Source organism: Carassius gibelio, chromosome A8 (genome assembly GCF_023724105.1).
Source record: "Carassius gibelio isolate Cgi1373 ecotype wild population from Czech Republic chromosome A8, carGib1.2-hapl.c, whole genome shotgun sequence".
NCBI lineage: Eukaryota > Metazoa > Chordata > Actinopteri > Cypriniformes > Cyprinidae > Carassius > Carassius gibelio.
Genome location: NC_068378.1, coordinates 100,649 through 118,870, shown reverse-complemented (window position 1 = coordinate 118,870; position 18,222 = coordinate 100,649). Strand labels below are relative to the sequence as shown.

Below are 18,222 nucleotides of genomic sequence, written 5' to 3'. Positions count from 1 at the left end.
AGAGAGAGAGAGAGAGAGATGTGTGTTTAGCTGGTTGTTGCTGGTTATTTTTTCGATAACTTGTTAGTTATAGTGAATCTCAAAATCTCCAAGCGCAGAGAACAGAGATGTGTCTCAGTGTTTCTAAAAAGGATTTCTCATGTGCAGATGTTTTATTTTTATTTTTTTTTCAGTTAACATTTATACCGGTGAAGCAAACATATATTTATTTCTAGACCAACATTTTGCTACATAATATGTTAATTGTGTTTTTGTGGATTACTATGATGTTTTTATCAGCTGTTTAGACTCCTCCTGACGGCACCCATTGACTGCAGAGTATCCACTGGTCACTGTCACTGAGCTTCATTTACGAGACCTGCCCAGAATTCATTTTTGTGTGGTTCATAAAACCATTCATATGCTAAATGTATTTGTATTCCTGCATTATAAATCATCCCTGCAGGCTTTACCAATGAAAATAAATTATGTAAATAAATAAAAGTCACAGTTATATTTATAACACACAATGGAGGCTGCATGTACTCCAGTGAGCATTTCTCAGGGTAGGTTTATTTTTGAAAATCAATTTCTGGCAAGTATTGGCTTTATGAAGTCTATTGAACTTTTCCTACCATTATTTCCCAGAACAGTTACAGTTCATTAAACACACATTGACCTTCTGTAATACCATAGCTCAATAGCATGTCACAGTGGGTAAAAGTGCCTTAGCATACTATATAAGCTTTTCAACACCTAATGTAAAAATAACACAATTCAAGAAGCATGTTACTAAATGTTTTTGTTTCTCTGTTTTTTTTTCCATGGGATTGACATCACAAAGTAACCAGGATGTTCCTCAAGCTTCAGTCTGGATTCAGAACACCTGAGAAGAGATGATGCCAACCCCTCAGAGGACCTCAGATGATGCCAACCCTGAAACAAAATACAGAACTACCTAATTTTGCTACAAGTTTGATTGCACAATATAATAATTTCTGTTAATAGTGTTCATTGTCTGTTTGATTATGTCTTTAAATGATTTTTCCGTACATTTACAAAAAAATTACTTCATTGAGAGCACAGTCTCCTATTGTCTCCTATTATGTCATTTTGAAGAGAACTGTTGTTGGTTTTATTATATGAAAATATGTTGTTGGCTGCCATTATAGCTACATATGTATGTTGTTTGTTATAAGCACATTTTGTTCCAAAAGCAATTCATATATTATATAATCTCTATATTTAAAAACAAGTACAGTACAATGGATTGCCTTGAAGTCTTTTATAGAAATTCCCTACATTCACAATAAACATCCAAGGTCCTTTTAAAATGCCATGTGCACAGTTCCTGTATGAGCCCATACTGCTGTAATCCACTGAAAGTGTAGAACACAACACTCTTTTGGCTGAAGTCCAAGGTAGTTGTTAAATCAATACTCCTTTGAAAATGTTTTTTTTTCCTCCTCTTTAGCTTCTTAAGGATTTCTAGCTCATAAATAATGATTTTGCTGCTAGACATAAGTGATTTCAATTGATCTTCTAATGAATTTCCAGCAGAAGGCGAATACTACTGCATAATTGATAATAATGCTGAATGAAAGCTCACATTTGAGAAAGGAAGATGGCTTCTGGCGAAATATTGTTATGGAAAACTGCTAACGCACAGGGAATGCAAACTTTGTTCATTCTGTAGGCATTCATAAATGTTTTAATACTGTTATTCTCATCATATAGATGGAGCTTCCTGAAAATCTCAACTGCCGTATGAGGTTCTGTATATGAAGTGGGATTTATGCATATTTTCCCCTCATCCATGGGATCAAAGCATAGACTGGGGTCAAGGGGTATGGTTTATTAGTCCGTGCACCCCTCTGCTTCTTATCAATCTATTTTAGATTACATATGCAAACACAGCAGCAAATATCTCACTACAACACTAATGCAATTGCGGCGACAACTATTTTCTTTCAGCTTCCTCTTTAATATCACAAAATGTCTTCACTTGCTTAATACCTGTGGCTTCCAGAAGAAAAGACTCGGGCAAAATGAAAGTAGAGATGATTTCTTTATTTGATTCCACTTTGATTCACACAAGATGTTATTCGGTTATCTTTGGCGATGCTGGAAGGAAAGCAAAAAGGCAGATTCTCTGTGCAGCAATGGAAGTGAAAAGACACCTCGGTGGCTGTAGGATTCAAGGGCATGCTTTTCATTACATCCTCTTTATTTGATACATACAACAGTCTGTTTGTGAGGAAGACGGCAAGATTAATGCAGATACAATTCAGTCGCAGCACGACGCTGACGGCTGTAAAAACAAAACATATACATAAGAAAATCTAGTTATTGTTCACCTTCAATGTTTCACTCTAATCCGATTTTATATTCACCCAATGCCTGTTTTATTGTGGTGCTGAGTGAAATATATCACAAAAGTTGAAAAAGCTGTATGTGTGTCATTTGAGGCGAATGATCACCCATTTTGGTTTTGAATATTCAGCTATTCTCAGAAATCCTTCATGGCTACGCTGAAAACAGATTTTCTACAGTGGCTTAGAGTGCAGCGATAACACGGAAGAGTGACGGTAACCTTGAAGAGTCCACTGAGAGTTTAGAGAAAGTCACTGAAACACAAGGCATTGTGGGAATTCCGAGCGGAGGCATTCAGCCAATTAGAGGCGAGACTGTCCTCAGGCAGCCCAGACCCAATCCCCATCCCTTAGGGATCTCTCTCTCTCTATCTCTCTTCTCTCTTTGCTCAATCTCTCTCTGCCTCAGTCCCTCTCCCTCCCTTGACTCTTTCCATCTTCTTCCTATTCCAATGCGGTTTGGCTTTTAGTCTTAAACTCTATTAACTCTGACTTATTTTATGCCTGTTCTTTACAACAGAGAGGCACAGATTGAGAGGGGTCAATCAGAGTTGAGCCCATAAGACTGGGAAGAAGAAACTTTTTTTCGATTACTATTTCAATTGAAAGGTCTTTGTGGAAAGGAGTTTCTCTTTGAAATGCTGATTCAGTGGCCTCTGTGGACCTGGAGTTATTGGACCCGCGGAACATTATTGAAAATTGCACGGAATCTTTAAAATCCTCTTGCAGGATGTGGCACGTAGGGTTATGAGTGTAAGAGAGGCATTGGTGTTAAGGAAAAATACACCAGCATAGGGAATGTTCAGACACATATCGTATTCCACAGTGACAATGACTTAACTGCATTAATCAGTGACAGTAGAGCAGTCTTGTGAATGAACAGCAAAAAAATAAATAAAAAAAAAATAAAAAAAATTCTATCAAAATATTTGGGTAAATGCTGCTGTTAAGTTATACAAATTAGGTTGTATTCTAGTTTTTATTTATTTTTATTAAAATGTATACAACCACTTAAAAGTATGGAGCATAATTATTGCATCTATGGCTTATTTCTATTTATACAGCATAAATATTACTGTGCACAGGAATAAATTTTATTTTTAAAGGCGTAAACGGAAACAATGTGTTATGTGTTTAAATTGTGATGTTTAAATATTACAATTTATAACATTAAATTTCACTTTGGTGAGAATAAAAATATTAAAGACATAAGATATTTCTACTACTACTAATTATCTTAGCGACACCCAAACTTTAATCAGTAGTGTATGTTTGATATGTTTACTCTCATTGTACAAAAATAAGATATTTTGATAAATGTATGTTTTTTTTAGACCAGATAATGGTAGTCAATGGTTACAAAAACTCTTTGGTTCCTACTGATTTTCAAAACCCAAAAGTCACACAGAAGAAGAAAAGAAATACAGGTTTTGAATGACACGAGGGTGAGTGAATAATGAACTAAGTAGCTTCAGTCGATATAGATAAGTTCTTTTTGCTTGCTTTCTTATAGAGTTGAACTACCTTGGCAAGCTAATAAATAGCTTTCCCAACAACATTTATGTTTCTTGGAGAGACATTATCAATTAATGCCTTCACATACTTCTCCATGGACAGAAAAACAAAAACAAAGGTTTTCTTTCTCCTTCCAAAGCCCTGTCTTCCTCCATGACTTGTGCCACACTGGAGCAGGATTTTCTTACTGAAATAAAGAAGAAAAATGCTTGATTGTGAACAACAGAGTTTGTCATCTCATGTGCTGTAGCCTTTAGTATCATTTTTAAACAACAGTAATAAGCAAATTTCTTGAACACAGTATGTAGTAATGCATCACTCAGAAAGTAATTGAACTCACTATGTATAACTTACATACAGAATCTTACTCGAAGTGAACAACATGGGGGTGTGTTTCTGTGTCAGTATGTGTTTATATGCAGAGGTGACTTATGTGTTGCTTGTGCAAGCAGAACTCATGTTGTAGAAAACATTTTGTCCTACTCTCCGTTGATGGAGAGCAGGGAGGATGTTTGGCCCTGCAGCACCAATCATTCTGCTCCAGTAGCACGGGGCTCCATGCAATTTGTGATAAGATCAAGCAGAGGGGACTTCTTTTGAATTCGGTTTGATGGTGGACCACCTCCGGGCAGATCAACACATAAACAACCAGTGATATAGACCCTCATAGGCCCTGCACTTCAATGACAGCATCGCTCTCTCTTTTTCGTAGGTTATAGGCAACAATCCCGACCTCTTGTATTGCAAGGCTTGCAAAAATAAAATAAAATAAAAAAGTGTGAAAGAAAAGTCATATTTTCAAACCGAACAGGTGTCTGAATAACCTTTCATTGCTTGTCTGTTCTCAGGAAGCTCTCAATGCTTTCAGATTTATTGCCTTTGCTTTCTGTCCCTATTTGTACATTTTGTTCTTATGGTTTTGGGGTCTTTTCATCAGTCTGGTGAAGTGTTTATTCGTGCGCTGCAGACTGGCAGAACACAATAACACAGCGCGCATCATATAGTTGGAGCAGCCGGTATCTGTTAGGCTAGACTACTGAATAATACCCATAATGGACTTGTTGTATAAGCTGAACGATATGGTGCGAGGTCATCTGAAGGCTGGCTCATGCATTTCCGTCTGCAGACGTGGGCATTCAAACTGATCCGACTGCAAATATAAAACACTGGTAAGCATAGTAATTGGACGAACATGAGGAAGTCCAGTAGATTTCTAGTGTAAGGAAGAATTTGACTGTCCTTATCAATTAAAGGGAATAAGTTGGAACATGCACACCCTTGAAAAATAACTACACTTTAGCATACTTTTAAAAAGAGTACTTACTTCAACAATCAGAGGTGTCTCTAGTCTTTCATCATTAATGGAGCACAGAAATAATGTACCCATATTTATATATATATATATATATATATATATATATATATATATTAATACTATTATGGAAATTGATATAAAATGTCAGAACAGAATTAATTCACAAGCTCCATCTGCTGTAAAGAGCTGCTTAATTGTTGGAAAATTATTTGCAAGTTATATATATATATATATACTTTTACAATTTAAAATACACTACAAATGTACATTCAATACAACATTTTTTACAAGGGCATCCTCTCTTCTGTTGAACTGTTTTTGGCGGAGCAAGCAGGGACAGATGCCACATGGCCCGGCAATCTGAATATGTGCTATAAAGCAACAGCTGGATCACGGTGCCCTTAGGATTTGACACTAACCTTGAAAGATATTCCTTACTTTACTAAAGTCTCCTTCTGTACGGTAGCTTGTTGGTGATCGCCCAGAAACTGCATCTGCACAGCAGCGCACATCAAAACACCACAGCGGTAGCAAAGCAGCAGACCAGACTGTGGGTTTGGCAAGGCCTTTCTGACCAACTCACTTCAGCCCGCCTTTTATCCAGCCGTTTACTGTAAACACACAAACAGAGCGGAGCTCAGCTTCAGTGGGAATGGGTAATGATGCTGGTGTGTGTATGGACTGCTGTCAGTGGTGAGCGGCAGATTGCACAGCATAGCCAAAGGATCCTCATAGGAACCACTGCTCAGATCTTACGCCCTAATGCCTCATACTGGACCATAAAGCTTGCGAAGGAATGCCAAGCAGCCTCTGCAGAGAGCTATTCTGGAGAAAACCGAATCGTGTTTATGCAGGCATGCTGTGTTGAGCTGTATCGACTTATCTATTTATATAAACAACATTTCTGGGAGTCAACTGTGAAGGAGTTTATAGTCAGCAATAACAGAACACGATTTCTTGACTTTCTGCTGCATCTGCTTTTGGTATGTAAGGGACAGTTTACAATCAGCAGGTCATTATAAACCAAAATAAACCCCAAGTTACCATCAGTGCTTAAATACTAAGTGCAGGTTATCATTTGTTATCAGCTGTAATTGCTGTCAAATGAAGTGCCTCTTTTTGGAAAAACTATAAATGTTGCTTTGGCAACTAACTAAAATTCCAAAAACAGAAATAATCAAGAAAGAAAGAAAGAAATATTTTTATATAAATATATAAAAAAGAATATAATTGAAATAAAAGCACACAAAACCTAAATTTAAATTAAAAAAAAAAAAAAAAAAAAATACAACTATTAATACATACTAAAATAGAGCATAAGTATTACATAAATTAAATGAACACTGGTAAATCATAAAGCACATTTAGTGGATCATTATAAACCCTCAATGTCAAGAAGAGGGGTACTATCTGAAGGGGTTTGCTTGATTGTTCATTTGCTTAACATTATCCTGCTTATTACAAAGCTACTTAAATAAATAAACAAACAAACATTAAATATTGTGTTAAGTAAATTAGTTTAATACATGAGCAAAAAATGCTACAAGAGACAAGGAAATAGCACAGCTTTGCAAAAGTATAGTTATGGGGCAATTATGCTAAAACATTTGACTGCAGAATACCACGACTGTCCAATGAGAATTAAGCATTCAGGAGAACCGTGTAATTAGCATGCATAATGACTACAGTAAATACCTGAAATCAAGTCATGATTTTTAATAAAAACAGTCTGTGTATCTGTGTAATTCAGTTTTGATTCAGATATTGAGGTGAGCTAGATTCAGGTGGTTATAAAAGGAAAAGCTCAGGGGAAATAACAGGCCCAGTGACCGCAGCAAAACACGGAGGCACAGTACAACCCATGCCAGCTTTAAAAATGGACATGAGCTCGGCTGAATATTACACAGCCATAATGAAGCCAAGTGCCCTGAAGTGCATTCTAATCATTTGCTTACTTGTGAGGGTGTAATGAAACAATAACAAAGCTAGTCAGTGCAATAATCCTGCTTATTTATGCATTCAAAAGACACTGAACTGATTGGAACAGCATGAAAACATGGCTTGATATTAACAACGCAATGTGCTAAATATGCTAATCACATGCATGCTGAAAATTTCAGCCTCAAACAATTTGGCAAATGTGTGTTTTGGGGCTACATTGCATTTGAAAATGTTTGTCCTCAGTTTGGATGGCATCGTATAAATACATAGGATGGTAATTCAACAGTGTGTCCTCCATGATTTTGCAGTTCATGTGTCACTGTCCCACATATGGAGCAGAGCAGAGCAGTCTGCTGTCAGTTAGAGAAAATTATCATGTTATCGTGTTAATGACAACTGCAGGCTATTGAACATGACAAAAATAAGGATGTTTATTTAGAGGAATCTACAGAATTTCAGTTAAAGGGTTCATATGATGCGATTTCAAGTTTTCTTTTCTCTGTGGAGTGTTACAAGCTGATTGCGCAAAGATAAGATCCCTGAAGTTGCAAAGACTAAAGTCTCAAACCAAAGAGATGGTTTATCAAAGTTAAGACTCTGCCATGCCCCCTAAACCGGCTCATTCTAAGACGCCCCCATGTCAACATCACTATGTGGAAATATTTGAGTAATGCCACCCAAAACATTCACGCAAAGAAAGAAGGCGTGGTGTCAGTAATGTAGGAATCTTTAAGATTACTTACAACAGAAACAGCAATGCATTTTATGGAAAACCATTTTATGAATCTAGGAGAGGAGGTAATTCTGACTTTGCTACGACAATCTGGCACTTCTGAATCAGATACTGTAAGTATGTTTTGTTATTAGGTTATGTATTTGCTACTGAATATTTAAGTTTTGCGTGTTGCGTGTATATATGCATAAGTCTCGTCAAGAGAGTTTCGCTCTATGTCTATCATAAAAATATAATAATAGTTTTTGTTTGGGAGCTTTTATAAAAATAGAGATATTATCATAAATATCATTCATTCTAAATTTGACTTATAGGCTACAAATAAACATAAACAGACTCAAATTAATAAGCAGGCTATTTTCATAATGCTGAAGCGTTAAAAATAAATAAAATAGAAATAATAAAAATAAATGTATTTCTGTGTGACTAATTTTGAGTCCTGATAAATTAATTCATTATGATCAATGTAGCACATATTCTATATTAAAACATTAATGCTTTTGAATTAAAATAGTTAACAAAGCATGCAAACAAACAGCCACTTTTATCATGTTCGTTTTGTGATCGCTCTAGTTCCAGTGACTTATTTCTTAGTTTTCTGATAACTTCTCTTTGTTGGTGAAATGATGAGGTTGCGTGTAAAGGGCATATTTAAGTGAAGCTTCAGGACCAACATTGAAAACGCTGCACTATTCTGGCCTTTGTGCTATTAGCCCCGCCCCGCCCTGCCCCGCCTGTTTTAAGCCCTGGCTTGCACTGGCCCGACAGTGGAAACGCGGTTACTGTGTCTGTCACGCCACTCTGTTCCCCTTTCGGGCTTGAACTGATGGTAAAACTAAGGACATTATTAAGTGTTTTTACATTTATTATGATAGATGAAGCTCGCGATTATGGAAAGGGAAGTTACATTTCCAATGAGTGCTTGTGGTGTTCAGCTAATCGCAATGCACTGGGTCAGTTGGCCAATCAGAGCAGACTGCGCTTGTCCGAGGGAGGGACTTTGTAGAAAACAACGAGAGGCGGGGCATACACTCAAAAAAATGATTTTTGCTCTTTGTTCAATTTAATTAATTAACATGAGCACATACAACATAACTATTTGTAAAAATGGTGTCAACTTAATTATATTTAACAGAAACAATGAAATTTTCAAAAAATTAGGTTTACAACATTTTTTTTAATTGAGTCAACAAGAATATTTTTTGTTCATCATAACCGGATGCACGTCATCAACGGAAACGGATGCAGATGGATTGCTCAGCAGCGAACATGTGAATTGGTTAAGTGGCATTTTTTTCTTATCTATCACCGTCCATCTAATTTTATTTAATTAACAAACTAATTAAAATATGCTTTCTTAATATCTTGTTGCATACCAGAAAGTTTTTTTCTATAAGCACTGTATGAAAATAGCTCTTAAGTGTGTCGTTTGTAGCTGATGTTAGGTTTCTGGATTCAGCACGTGGTGCAGACTTTCTTTTTTTCCTAAAAGTATCAAATAACGTTAAAATGAAGAATCGCGGAACAAGAGAGAACAGAAAACCCTTCAGTATCATGAATTAATGTATAAAACGGGCCATAAGACACGCCCGAAAATTAGAAATTGCCAAATTGTCCCCTAGGATTTTAAATTCTTACTCTGCATTTAGCTGTTGTTAGGGTGACAAAGTTTCAAATGTATATTTTAGGTCTTCCTCATCTATATTTAATTTATTGCTCGTCATTGTTAAAACGATTGAGATGCCAATCAAAGCGCACAGCAGCCAATCCAAGGCTTTAGATTAGTCACGCTTGTTAAGTTCACGTGCTCGTGACTGAATTCACCGCGTTCACGGAGTCTCTCGTCTTAAACAACAAATAGTGTTTTAGCGACGTAAGTATTACATTTCGCTGCTTCAGTAATTGTAAGTGGAGTTTTTGCATTTCTTCTGCGAGCTAGATTATGATCATGGACCGAAATTATGTCTGTGTAGGCAGCTAATAACGTTTATGTATGTGTTAATAATGTTATTCTGTTACTTGCGATTAATATATCAAGAGGAATAATCGAAAATGATTTCTGTCATAAATAAGTTGTCACCCTGACCCTGTACTAAATATTTTGTTTTCTTTGTAGCATTTTAACCTTTTTTTTTCTTTGCTGAATTGCCCATAAACAAGACCTCTGTAACTTATGTCTTCAGATAAATGATGAATTTCATCGGATCATAACCCTTCCTTTACACTCCAAAATTCAAACTGGATCTGTTCTCTGATGATCTGCTAAAAGTGTTTACCAAAAAGGGTGGAGTGTTTAGAAAAAAGATTCAAGATGTGATGCTGCCAATGTCTCAGGTAGTATTTTTATTTTTTTTTTCAGTTTTTTTAAATATTGCTTTTTAATACAAGCTATTGATATAGTGCTCTGTAATGCATAATGGCTCAGAGATGTGTATTGGAGGGTGTCATGTATGAATATCAGAAACTTGAAAAAATGTTTTGTCTGTTTTCTTACAATGCCACCATGGAGACCAAGCAAGAGTGCATTCTCAAGGGGCTGTGCATCTACCTGAATGAAGATGAATATGATGGAGTATTTGGTGAGTTCTTTTTCGTTACAAACAGTTATCACAAGTAATAACAAACTTGACCTTGCAAAAGACGTGACATGAAATTTTTTCAATTTAAAAGCAGAGACACTTTCTCATATATATATATATATATATATATATATATACGTTTGTATGTTTAAATATCAAAAGACATTCCCCATCAAAACTGCTGATGGGTAAAGAGTTAATGTACATTTTTAAATGTTAAAATATTGAGTAAATTGTAAAGCTCAGATATGAATTAAATGACTGATGTTAACTTCTCTTTAAACCTTTGTACTCCACACAGCCACTGGTTTAGGTTTACGTGATATCATCCTGTTTGATAAGCACAGTTCTTAATAGTCAATTAGATTCACCTTTATTTATATAGCACTTTACACAATACACATTGTCAAAGCAGCATAATTAAACAGGAAAATAGTTTGTCTGTAATGCAAGAGGACAATAACAAACAGACAGTTTTTGTTTTGTTTTTTAAGAAAAAGTCAGTTCATTGATTATTCAGTGATGTCATCATCCAGTTCAACTCTCTTCCAATAGTGTCTATGCAATCAGTCAAGCATCCCCATTCGCCAAAGGTGGCAGTGGCAAGGAACCAAAACTTAAAGGGATGGTTCACTTTCAAATTAAATTTTGGTATGTTTTAGCTTACCTCAAGGACTTCAAAGATGTAGGTGTCTTTGTTTCTGCAGTATTTCCCATTTTGATATTTTTAGGTCAAACTGTTCTTGTCTGTGACTAATATAATGGAGGTCTATGGTCACCACCTCAAAGAGCATGCACAGAGAAGTGCAAATTAAACAATTCCCCACCGTAAGTACACATTGATGACCTAAGACACGAAACGAGCGGTTTGTGTAAGAAAACAAACAGTATTTATATCGTTTTTACCTTTTGTACACAACCAGGTCCAACTGATGTGAGGACGCGAGTACTTCCTGTTGTGTGACGTGTGCGCGCTCTGGCTTAGTCTGCACAAGCGCGGAAAGCACACTCATTGTTTACACTTACTGTCTATGGTTTACACAGAGATTTCTGAAGTGTTACCTTACACTGTGAAGATTTAAACATATTTATACGTACAGGAAATTGCAATTGAAGATGATTTCAATACATCAACAGACAATGTTGAATTTGTCACAGCCATATTTGAACCAGAATACACAGATAAAGTACTCAGGAGCGATCATGGAAGCATCCGCTACGGCAGCACGTCTTCAAGCCTCAGAGACCGAGATCTCTTAAAAATTGGTGGTGTTTTAGTAGCAAGTGTTGTGAGATGCCGACAGAAGTGGAGAGCATATGTTGTCACGAATGGAACAACTACAAGACGACAAGGACTTTGACAGTATCGCACCACACACCTGCCTGACTGATGATCCTTGGTTTTCTCCGCGGTTGAGATGCAGCGTTTTGCACATTGTATTTAGTTTGCCACGTATAAACTGGAGGCGACGTCCAATGCCAGAGGGACCCAATGGCACACTGTCAATAGAGTGAGTAATGTGTTGTTTATTATAATTGCAACGATTATAGGGTGCATTATAAACAAATTAATAATTACAGTTACTGCATTATATTTCAGACAATGCAGATTGGTGGTGTATTGTGTGGTAAACAGTAAACAATGAGTGATGTACACGCGCGAGAGATCGCTTCCGGCACTTTCCGCGCTTGCGCAGACTAAGCCAGAGCGCGTGCGCACGTCTCGTCAGGAAGCACTCGTGCACTCAGATCAGTTGGACGTGGTTGTGTACAGGAGATAAAACCAAAATAAATAGTTCATTTTCTTACACAAACCGTTTGTTTCGTGTCTTAGGTCATCAATGTGTACTTACGGTGGGGAATTGTTTAATTTGGAATTCTCTGTGCATGCTCTTTGAGGTGGTGACCATAGACCTCCATTATATTAGTCACAGACAAGAACAGTTTGACCTAAAAATATAAAAATGTAAGCTACTATGGAAACAAAAAACATCTACATCTTGGATGCCCTTGAGGTAAGCTAAAACATACCTAAATTTAATTTGAAAGTGAACTATCCCTTTAATTAGTGACAGAAATGGAAAATATACTTTGGGAGAAACTTTATTTAATCTGGGTGCCAGTTCTCCTCTGGCCTGATGAAAACAGCAGTTTAATTCCAGGCTTCACGGGGAAGTCGTGGCCTAATGGTTGGAGAGTCGTACTTGCAATCTAAGCATTGTGAGTTTGAGTCTCGGGCCGGCAGGAATTGTGGATGGGGGGAGTGCATGTACAGTTCTCTCTCCACCTTCAATAACACGACTGAGCTGCCCTTGAGCAAGGCATTGAACCCCCAACTGCTCCCCGGGCGCCGCAGCATAAATGATGCCCACTGCTCCGGGTGTGTGTGTGTGTTCACTGCTGTCTGTGTGCACCTTGGATGGGTTAAAAGCAGAGCACGAATTCTGAGTATGGGTCACCATACTTGGCCGTATGTCACGTCACACTTAAAAAAAAAAAAAAAAAAAAAAAACCTTTAACATACAAAGTAATTACATTCCGTTTGTTCAGTAATAAATTAATATATTTTACAAGGCGCTCGTTTAGGTTAATGGCATTGCATCCATGTATGTTGGTTTGAAAATAAAGTGACTAATGATTTTATAGATGAAATTAAAGTACACGAACCTGTATTTTGGCAAAGATTTGCACCAATTTGGTGGTGCCAAGGACTGCGCTGTTATTAAGAAAATGGAAAAAAAGCTTGTACTCAGTAATTCAACTGTTTTCAGAGAATGAGGGAAGGGTGTGCTGTCAGCAGTTGTTTTAATTGTGCCCAGTTTTGGTTAAAGATAAGTAATATTGATTTGAAATAAGTATCGGTAGCATTTTATAATAATGGTCCATTAGTTAACTGCATTAGTTAACATGATCTAAGCAAGAACAATCCTTCTACAGCATTTATGAATCTTAGTTGATGTTAATTTCAACATTTACTAATGCATTATTCAAATCAAAAGTTGTGCTTGATAACATTAGTTAATACACTGTGAATTAGCATGAACTAACAATGAATAACTGTATTTTCATTAATATTAACAAAGATGAATAAATACAGTAATGTATTGTTCATTGTTTGTTCATGTTACTTTAAGAATTAACTAACATTAACTAATGGAGATTATTCTAAAGTGTTACCGAAGTATCAATGGCTCTTGAGAATATCTGGTATTTTATAAATGTAATTTGTTAATGTCATCTAAATTAATTAAAAATTTCGAACAGTCACTAAGTGATAGTTAGAGATTTTAAGGAAGCATAGTTATTCATTGTTGTGATATTTTTGTGATATTGACAAAGGCACTGTATTATTTTACATTATAAAGTGGAACACAGTCTGCCAAAGGGGTTGAGTTGGGTTGTGATCTGGTGACCGAACGCCATAGCATTGTTTTAAGATGGCTCGTGACTGTATGAATGTGCTGTGGAAGTAGAGTTGTTCACTAAAAATAACTGTTTTTTTTTTTTTCAAAGGATGATGACCCTGCAAGAAACGAAGCGGACATAAAGAAGACCTTTTAGGGATTCTGTGATGTAATGCATGAATTTGCTGATGCAACAGAAGACCCTGAAGATATCTGCATTGTGCTGGAAGATGTGGAGGTGCTCTCTGGTTTAGGTAATGTAGCATTGGCTACAGCCATGCTACTTGGACTAATATACTCTTTAAATCTTACTCATCCACAGGAGATCCATTACACTTTTAAGGTGCTCCAAAAAATGATTCTCGAGCTGAACTTGTGTAAATTGTCTGCCAAAGCACAGGCTCAGAAAACAGAACTCTTCATTTAGGTGTGCTGTTTGAGGATCCCTTTGTGAATGCTGTGTTTTATTTCCTTGTATGCTCATGTGATTAAGTTGTATCTGAATTTTTGCACGATGAGCAGAGGTGATTACGTCTCTCAATCACATTTAATATCATGTTTAAGAAAACAAAATAAAATAAAATTGTTATATTCTTATATGCTCATGTTTTAATTGCATTGTCATTTTTTAACTTAATGAGCATGTTTAATTGCCATATTTGCAGTTTTAAGCAAGAAGACACTCAAGGTTAAATGTGCTCATGTTTTAAATACAGATTTTTACTAAATGGATTGACTTAACATATTGACTTTCTTCACAGTAGACTATAGGTATACAGTAAAAAGGTTTTAATGTAATAGAACACAATTATTTCACTTTCATTTGGAAGTAACTGTAGAGTCAAGTTAGATAAGTGTAATGATTTAAATTGTTTCTAGTATGCAGTACAAAAATGTTTGTAGTTGACATTGCATTGTTAGATTTAGTAGACATGACCAAATTGAATGTAGTTAACATGGCATTATTTTATATAGTAGGCATGACAAAATTCAGAGTAGTTAACCTGACACAACTTTCTCTATTAGGCATGGCTAAACTTTATCTAGTAGAATGGAACAATTTTCTTCTTGTTGTCTTGACTAAAATAATTTAAGTTTACACAACAAGATTACAACAAATCATTTCAAACTAATTCGATATTGTTTGGAAAATGTAATTCAATTTCGTGGAAAAGTTTACTCAAATTTTTTTAAGTTCATTCAACAACTTTTTTTTTTGAGTGTAGAAGACCTACTATAATGTACAGTATTTGAAAAATAATGTGCGTTTTGAACATTAAAACATGTCAACATATTCTGTTACACCAAAAACTAAAAAATTGCATCATGACCCCCTTAAGACATTTATTTCAAGCTCTTATCGAGAACACTGAGTGAATTAAGTGTGTATACAGACTAAGGGATCTCAACAACCTCTAAAAGTGTTTGAAAAGAGTTTGTTTCTTCTTGACATGAGGAATCCACAATATGAGGAATCCTACTGTAAACTTATGGATGAGTGGTAGAGCTATTTACAGCTTGTTTGCCTGTAAATTCTCTGTCTTAAGGACCTCAAGTGCATTCAGATGTGTGCTGTTTGCTGTGGAGGGGTGTGCGTGTGGATGGGTTGCAGGCTCAGTCATTTGAAGTTATTTAAGAATTATTGAAGGCAGTTCAGAACAAAAAAAAAAAAAGGTTCAGAATGCACTATATTCAGTCAAAATGGATATAATAACTGTTGTATGAAGCTGAGCATGGCACGAGCTGAGGTGCATGACCCACTTTCTGCTATGAAAAACTAAGAAAAGCAACAGATTGAATGCATGTAATCTTGATATGACATAATTTACTTGCATTAAATGCTGCATTGTAAGCAAGTATAACTTCGTATTTAAGAGTCTTTGATGCAAGCACTTTAAGATCAATTAAGGAAAAAGTGCTGATGTTGCTAATACGGTCAATATGATGTTGGGGGAAAAGACTGGATGCTTGGTACAGTCCTTGAAGGTGTAACTGATGAGATGCCACTGAATCCTGTGTGAAAGTTGGCACAGAGAGAGACTGTATTAATTATTCAAAAAAAATCTGAATATTATTTTATGAATATATGAAATATATTCATATTATTCATATTCAATAACCTAGAAGGAAACCTAAACTCAACCACCACAAATGACCGCAGTGACAGAAATGCTATAGCCACCAACTTTACTTACTTTAGGCTTCAAGTGGCAACATGGACCCCCACCACTGACACAATGGCACGCAAATCCTCTTTTGATATTAAAAACTATTGTCAGGATTTACTAAAGACGCACATTGAAAGACTAGTGATGAAAAGGTGTGTAAACAGTGTCCCTTTCAGACGCAAAACTTATGGGAGGAGATTACTTAAATGAATCACGCAGCATGATTTACTACGGTTTGTGGTAGTCAATTTACTTTGCCTAATTGTGCCATTATTTACCAACAAAAAAATTAAAAAAAATAAAAAAAATCACATCTTAAACCAGATGCTAATTTTTGCTCCTCTTGATAGATTACGTTTGTCATTATGAAAATTATCTGACTGTCTGTGTTTACAACCTTTCGTTTTGGCTCCCCAATTTCATGTTTGGATGCATTTCATGACATTTTGGAAACAATGTAGGAAATTATGTATCATTAGGTCTCAGAGATACAAATGCGCTGTTAATACAGATGTTTTTTTTTTTTGTTTGTTTGTTTTTTTTTTCCATTTCTGAGGTAATTTGATTCATATGATATAGTAGCTTCTTCCTCCATTTTTGCCAGTGGCAGGAAAACAGAGAGATCAGAGTACACATATATGTAATATATAAGAGAAGCTTGGCAAGGAGTCAGTTGTCTCTTTAATCATCTTAATGTAATCTTTAATTCTTCAGTGGGTTGTGGTATGAATAGAATATAATATAATATAATATAATATAATATAATATAATATAATATAATATAATATAATATAATATAATAATAATAATTTTGATTATTATTAAAACAATTTACATATAATAAATAATTGTTATCAATTATATTAAGTGTTTTGTCATTTAAAACATAAGTGAATCTACACCTGCATGTTTGTGATGACCCCAACCCTGCTGAACATCTGACACATGTTGTTCTGGCGCCATGCTGCACACACGACTGTACTTAACACTTTGCATAAGCATCGCGTAAGATCTTACAGCACTGAAATGTAATATGACACCTGTAACTTTTACCTCTGTAACCAGAGCCTCTTAACTGAGAAATACCTCAAGGTAGCTTTGAGTTCTCATCAATTACATCTGCGTGTGAGAGCTCTTCCTGTGGCTTAAAGAGCAGGTGGATGAGACTGAAACTGTGAAGTTGTACTTTTCCAAGAGGTGACTAATAAGTGATTTGCTAGCTGAAGGAATATGAGTTGACATGTTTGAGATATCAGTCTCCCGCTTATGGCTAGATTGTTATACCCTGTGAGCAGTATTGTGTTCCTGGGATGATTTGTGCCAAGAAAATGATCAAGGTGTTGGTGTATGTAATGTAATATTTGTTGCCAGAAGCAAATAAATAACAGCATACATGATACACTTTCAATTGAACTCACTAAAGAAACACACATAAAAGATGTGCCTACCTTTGTTTATCTCTAAAAACGCTTCATCATTCTCACCAAACTGTGATTAAACGACTACCCGATCACATTCCCGAGCGATTGTATTGACTCTTTCAGTCTGAGATGAATGTGCAATGCCTGCACAATCTACCAATTGTAAATTCAGAATATTCCCAAGGAGTCTGCACTCGGGAGGAGGGGGATGTGATCTTGTTCTCAATCTTGGGTTTTAATGCGCATCGGATTCACCAAAAAACAAATAAACATAATCCACAAAACCGCCCACCCTCACGCACTCAGACTAATGGGTTTGCATATTTGGCTGTCAAAAGACGAATAAATGAATGTCTTACCTGGACCCAAAAGTGCAAACGGGGAGGTGAGGGGGACGGCGACTCTACGTTTCGATGTGCAGTATTCAGCGCAGACATACGGTGAATATAAACACCAGCAAATGGAACAAAATAAAGCGGTGGCGAAAAAAGAGCGAGAGAGGGAGAGAGAGACAACTCTGTCTCCCCCTCCCCTTACAGCCTCCTTAATTTCTCTCCATCCCTATGGCACAAAGATAGAAGCACAGCCACAGACAAGCTAATCTCAACTAACCACAGCATCAGCAAGAACTGAACGCAAATGGATGGCAAACAAACTACATTTGATTACAGGGTAATTGCATTCGTCTAAACCTACCATAGTGTGAGTATATGTTCAAGTCAGTATGTGTGGGTCGCTGTTTCCCTCTCTCTCTCTCTCTTTCGCTCTGTCTTCCTCTCTGTCTGCTTCGCTCTG

At 36.2% G+C, this 18,222-nt stretch overlaps 2 long non-coding RNA genes across 4 annotated transcripts in view; one reads left to right on the top strand and one right to left on the bottom strand.

The window, feature by feature from the left end:
* Positions 1 to 2,034: 2,034 nt before the first annotated feature.
* LOC128018152 (uncharacterized) overlaps positions 2,035 to 18,222 on the bottom strand; it is a 21,182-nt gene continuing 4,994 nt past the window's right edge. For 2 of the 3 annotated variants that reach the window (XR_008184730.1, XR_008184731.1), the window contains 2 exons: positions 18,124 to 18,222; positions 2,035 to 5,792 (listed from right to left, as the gene is read on the bottom strand). The exon at positions 18,124 to 18,222 is cut by the window's right edge and continues 1,011 nt beyond it. This is a non-coding gene — a long non-coding RNA (uncharacterized LOC128018152). Of the gene's footprint in view, positions 5,793 to 17,786; positions 17,989 to 18,123 lie in introns of all 3 variants that reach the window. The other variant, XR_008184732.1, reaches the window with a different exon arrangement.
* LOC128018153 (uncharacterized) lies at positions 10,044 to 14,741 on the top strand. The gene is made up of 3 exons (XR_008184733.1): positions 10,044 to 10,189; positions 10,365 to 10,434; positions 13,948 to 14,741. It is a non-coding gene; the product is annotated as an uncharacterized LOC128018153 (long non-coding RNA).